The sequence below is a fragment of the Heloderma suspectum genome, chromosome 4, assembly GCF_057233095.1.
Source record: "Heloderma suspectum isolate Gila_16-S chromosome 4, 16-S_ref, whole genome shotgun sequence".
Lineage (NCBI taxonomy): Eukaryota > Metazoa > Chordata > Lepidosauria > Squamata > Helodermatidae > Heloderma > Heloderma suspectum.
In genome coordinates this window covers 211,564,738-211,570,737 of record NC_139461.1, presented here as the reverse complement: position 1 = coordinate 211,570,737, position 6,000 = coordinate 211,564,738, and positions in this window count along the sequence as shown.

Sequence of the window (6,000 nt, the reverse complement as noted above, 5' to 3'; positions counted from 1 at the left end):
CCGCTGAAGGCATTCCTTTGTAGACTGAGAGTCACGGAGACTTTGTATCTGTATGACCCTGTGAAGTAATGGATTAAAAGTTGTATACTGAAGCCTCTCGTCTGTGTTTGTCTGTGGCGTTGAAATAAAGTGGGGACTAAAGGAATCCTGACATACATATTGCAATTCAACTGCCTTAAATTATGGGAAATTATGACTTGATAGGTGTAACTGAGACTTGGTGGGATGACTCCCATGACTGGAATACAACAATTGAAGGATGTATCTTGTTCAAAAAGAAGAAACAGAAAGGGAGGTGGGGTTGCACTGTATGTGAAAAATACATATCTCTGCACAGAAATACAGGAGGATGAGCTTGGTAGCCCCATTGAGAGCATATGGGTTAAAATAAATGGAGCAAAGAATAAAAGGAACCTGGTGGTCGGAGTATACTACCGGCCACCCAATCAAGGAGAAGACAAGGATGAAACTTTTGAAAAGCAAATAGTCAATGTTTCAAGGAAGCATGATGTAGTAGTGATGGGGACTTCAATTTCCCCGATATTTGTTGGGAGACAAATTCTGCAAAACATGGCCCCTCCCAGAAATTCCTGACTTGTGTTGCAGTTAACTTCCTCCTACAGAAAGTAGAGGAAGGAACTAGAGGATCGGCTATCCTTGACTTGATCCTAACCAACAGAGATGACTTAGTGGATAAAGTAGCAGGTACAGGATCTCTGGGCGAAAGCGGCCATGTTATACTTGAGTTCATGTTCTAAAGGAAGCAAAAGCCAAGTGTAGCCAAACGGGTACCCTGGATTTTAGGAAATCCGATTTTAATAAACTCAGAACAATGATCAGTAAGGTCCCATGGCAAGCAACTCTAACGAGAAAAGGAGTCCAAGATGGGTGGGAGTTTTTAAAAAAGGAAATTTGCAAGGCACAATTACAAACAATTCCAACAAGAAGAAAAGGTGGAAGACAACAGAAGAAGCCAATGTGGCTTCACAAAAAGCTTAGAGACTACCTGAAAACAAAAAAAGCACACACATAGGAAGTGGAAGGAAGGCCAAGCAACAAAGGAAGTGTACAGGCAGGTAGCACAGAATTGCAGGGATGGCATCAGAAACGCTAAAGCTGAGAATGAGCTGAGGTTACCGAGAGATGCCAAAAGCAACAAAAAGGCTTTCTTCAGATAGATGCGTAGTAAAAGACAGAGGAAAGAAATGGTGGTTCAACTATTAAATAAGGATGATAACATGATAACAGATGACAAAGAAAAGGCAGGTGCTCAATTCCTACTTTGGCTCAGTCTTCTCCCAAAAGAGGGTCTATGACGCCCCCTGGGCAAAGGCGAAGTACAGGCTGAAGGGGCAGGATTGCAGCTTGAGACTGATAGGCATATGGTCAAGGAACACTTAATTACTTTGAATGACTTCAGATCTCCAGGGCCAGATGAACGCCATCCTAGAGTAATAAAGGAACTGGCAGAAGAGCTCTCAGGACCACTGTCTATTCTCTTTGAGAAATCATGGAGGACGGGTGAAGTACCAGATGACTGGAGGAGGGCTAATGATGTCCCTATCCTCAAAAAGGGTAAAATGGAGGAACCTGGGAACTACAGACCAGTCAGTCTGACATCAATCCCTGGGAAAATTCTGGAGCAGATGATAAAGCAATCCATCTGTAAGCACCTTGAAAACAATGTGGTGATTACTTGAAGCCAACATGGATTTGTCAAGAACAAATCCTGCCAGACAAATCTGATCTCATTTTTTGATCAGGTCTCCTCCCTTGTGGACTGTGGGAATGCTGTGGACATCATATATCTCAACTTCAGCAAACCTTTCAACAAAGTGCCCCATGATATCCTGAATAGCAAACTAGCTCAAAGTGGGCTAGATGAAACAACTATCAGGTGGATCCACAGTTGGCTACAGAATTGGACTCAAATAGTGCTTATCAATGGGATCTTCTCAAACTGGGGAGAGGTAACGAGTGGGGTACCGCAGGGCTCAGTCCTGGGCCCAGTGCTCTTCAACATTTTTATGAATGACTTGGAGGAGGAAGTGCAGGGAATGCTGATCAAATGTGCAGATGACACAAAATTGTCAAAAATCTGCATTCCTAATACCTTGGAAGACAGAAACAAAATTCAAAGTGATCTTGATAGACTGGAGCGCTGGGCAGAAAACAACAGAATGACATTTAATAGGGATAAATGCCAAGTTCTGCACCTAGGAAAAAGAAACCAAAGGCACAGTTACAAGATAGGCAATACTTGGCTCAACAATACTACAAGCAAGAAGGATCTCAGAATTGATCACAAGCTGAATATGAGCCAACAATGTAATGTGGCTGCAAAAAAGGCCAATGCTATTTTGGGCTGCATTAATAGAAGCAGAGGTTCCAAATCCCAAGAAGTACTAGTTCCCCCCTACTCAGCACTGCTTAGGTCTCATCTGGAGTACTGTGTCCAGTTCTGGGCACCGGACTTTAAGAAGGATGCAGACAAGCTGGAGAGGGTTCAGAGGAGGGCAAGAAAGATGATCAGGGGACTGGAAACAAAGCGCTATGAAGAGAAAGTGCAAGAACTGGGCATGCTTAGCCTTGAGAAGAGAAGACTGAGGGGAGATATGATAGAGCTCTTCAAGTACTTGAAAGGTTGTCACAGAGAGGAAGGCCAGGATCTCTTCTCAATCATCCCAGAGTGCAGGACACAGAATAATGGGCTCAAGTGACCAGGAAGCCAGATTCCAGCTGAACATCAGGAAAAACATCCGGACTGTTATAGCAATATGACAATGAAACCAATTACCTGGGGAGGTAGTGGGCTCTCCCATGCTGGAGGCCTTCAAGATGAAGCTGGACAGCCATCTGTCAGGGATGCTCTGATTTGGATTCCTGCACTGAGCAGGGGGTTGGACTTGATGGTCTTATAGGCCGCCTCCAACCCTACTATTCTATGATTCTATGAAATGTTAGGTTGGCATCAAGTGTTGTGTTTTGTACAGGTTTTTGAGATACAGACAGCAATGCTATATTTGCATACCCAAAGTTAAGTAATAGCTCTTGCCAATACCTGCATGAATTACTTGCCTGGGAATCTCATGCATGTTACTGCAAGCTCTTTCAGAATAAAGGTGGAATACAGATAAAATTAAATTTATGTCAATTAGGGACATTATCCTATTCATGAATTCCTGTATTTGTTTTGGAACTAAGAACTGGCATAGATCTCTCAGTCCCTGGTTTGTGTGTTTATATTTTCCCTTTGTATACAAACAATTTATTTTATTTTCTACATTTCTATACCACCCAATAGCCAAAGCACTCTGGGTGGTTCACAAAAGTTAAACCCCCCAAATACAACAGCGTAAAATAAAAAACCTTTAAAAGTTTAAAACAGAATAAAACCAAAGTAAAAACCAGAGTAAGAGCTAGGAGCAGTGTAAAAATCTAAAAACACCATGACACATTTAGGGCACAGTCCTATGCATGTTTAAGCAGAAAAAAGTCCTACAACTCCCAGCCTTCCTTAGCTAGGCATGGATTGTTAATGCTATAAGACTTTTTTTCTGTCTAAACATGCATAGTATTGCACCCTTAAAAACAAAATTGAAGAACTAAAATACCTGGGTTTTTTTTTAAAGGTCTTCACCTGGCGCTGAAAAGACCACAACATAGGTGCCAGATGAGTCTCTTTGGGGAGGGTATTCCACAACTAGGTGCCACCACTGAAAAGCCTGTCTCCTTAGTAGCCACCCACCTCAGTTCATTTGACAGGGGTACCCTGAGAAGAGCCTCTGAAAATGATCTTAGGGTTTGGGCAGGTATATATAGGAGGTCGCCTGGCCCCAAGCCAATGGAGGGATGGCTCATAAAACTGTGAAATCCTACACAATATATGACCTATCCCTTGAACATAGCATGGGCATAGTGTTATTTCTGATGTAAATACAACAGGGCCATCTCTGTGGTGGCATGTGGACTATGTAATGGCCTCCTACAAGAGGCACACTTGTACAAACTTTAGCATCATTTCAGTACTGAGCTAAAACCCATTTGTTCATCCAGGCATTTATGAGTGATTAGTGCTGCTTTTGACTAACTGGTTTGGTTAGAGTTTTATTTTTTATTACTTTATTGTTGGATTTTTTTAATGTTGTTGTTACCCTCCCTGAGACTTTTTATAGTGAAGGGCAGGATATAAATGCAAATAATAAATAAACACGGATATATAGGAAGTGACATTTTAAACACACATCAGATTGTTTCCTCACAATAAATTAATAATTGTTATATTGAAATATAAAAGTGTTCCTATATCCATAGCATGTCCACAGATAATGCTACAGAAAGCAAAATAATACTCATTACTCTTTGCCTCTCTCCCCATATATTATGCAACATTCACAAGGGAATTAGTCCACCTCTTGTGAAACCCATAGTCTTGGGCAGTGATTCTGTCCTGGAACCCTTATCCAATAGGTAAGGTTCTTTTGGGCTCCTTTTGTTGTATTAAAATTGTATATAAGCAATTCCACAGACTTTATGGAGATACTTGTGAGGTTGGACAATATTCGTTCTAATGATATACTGATAACTTTAGATGTCACCTTATCATATACAAATATACCACCTTTGAGGAAAACACACACACTCACAAACCATTTCTCTTGCTAGGATCAAGTCCTCCAACAGGAAATTTTCCCTGTGGACATTGCAAATATTGTGAACATTTTTTAAAACTGAAATAGTTTGAAAAACCAGCTTTTGGGAAGAAATATATGCTGAGTGATTTCACAACAGCTAACAGTAGATTTGTGGTATATGCCATACTTTGTCCCTGCAAAGTATACAAAGTAAAATGTATATAGGCAAAACTACAAAAAATCTTAAAATCAGAATAGGGGAAAATATCAGTAATATTAGACATCAAAATGTGGGAACACTATTTGTACAATACTGGGAAGACAAATCCCATAGAGTAGGAGATCTTTCTTTCTGGGCAATACAGACAAGTTATAAACAGATAGATAAGGTTCTTTTGGAGAAAGAAGCCAAGTGGTTTTTGAAGCTAAATACAATGACTCCCTTTAGCCTTAATTAGTGTCTTGACCTTGTGATGATACGCTGAAATACAGCTGTATCTAATCAGGATTTGAACACATATCAACTTGGCTTCCTCTCTTTGTTCCATCAGAGTATGGAAGACTGGAGATTGAAGAGCAAATACTAGCAAATTTGGTTACATAGAGTAAGTTTATTCATTCCCGGGGGATGTTGTTATGAAATATATGTTATGGTTATGTATAGTTCATAAGGAAATTATGTTTGGAACTTTGAACCTTCCTTTACTAGATTTTCAATTTTTATAAGCAGTTGTATTGTTTTAGCCATGTTGGATACCCATGGCTAGAGTATAAGTATACATGGGCATGTTTAATTCCTACAACATAAATTATGTATACTGTTCTGTAGATTTCCCTGAAGAGGGTCCTATATGTTGTCCAAAATGCATTGGGATAGTTCCTCTTCTTTGGAATAAAATTCTCCTTTTGCTTACCCCATTGCCTTTTGCTCTTTTGGTCTCCCTCATGCCTCCAACCACTGTGAGTGGTAGCTTATTTTATAGTGAGAGATGATGGAATGGAAATGAATTGTCTGTTTGCTTGACTGAGCTACTTAGCTGTGTAGTAGTGGCTGCTGCAGAAAGAGCCCTTTTGGTACTCATGTTTTCCTCACACATCAGTATCTCCCCTTCTGGGAGCTCAGCTGAAGGAATACTGGTGTGGGAAAGAGCCACGTTGTGGGTTCCATTCATATTTTTTGGAGTTTGGGCAGAGTACCAGAGTGGTGCAGGAAGAAGCCATGCTGCATAAGTAATGTTGGAAGGTCCCCCACTTTGAGAGAACATGCGATGTACAAGAAGCATGAACTTGTCCAAGTGATGAACATGCATTTCTGAGCTGGGCTTTAGGCTTCTGTTATGGAAGAGATGGGTGGTGTTGTCCATCC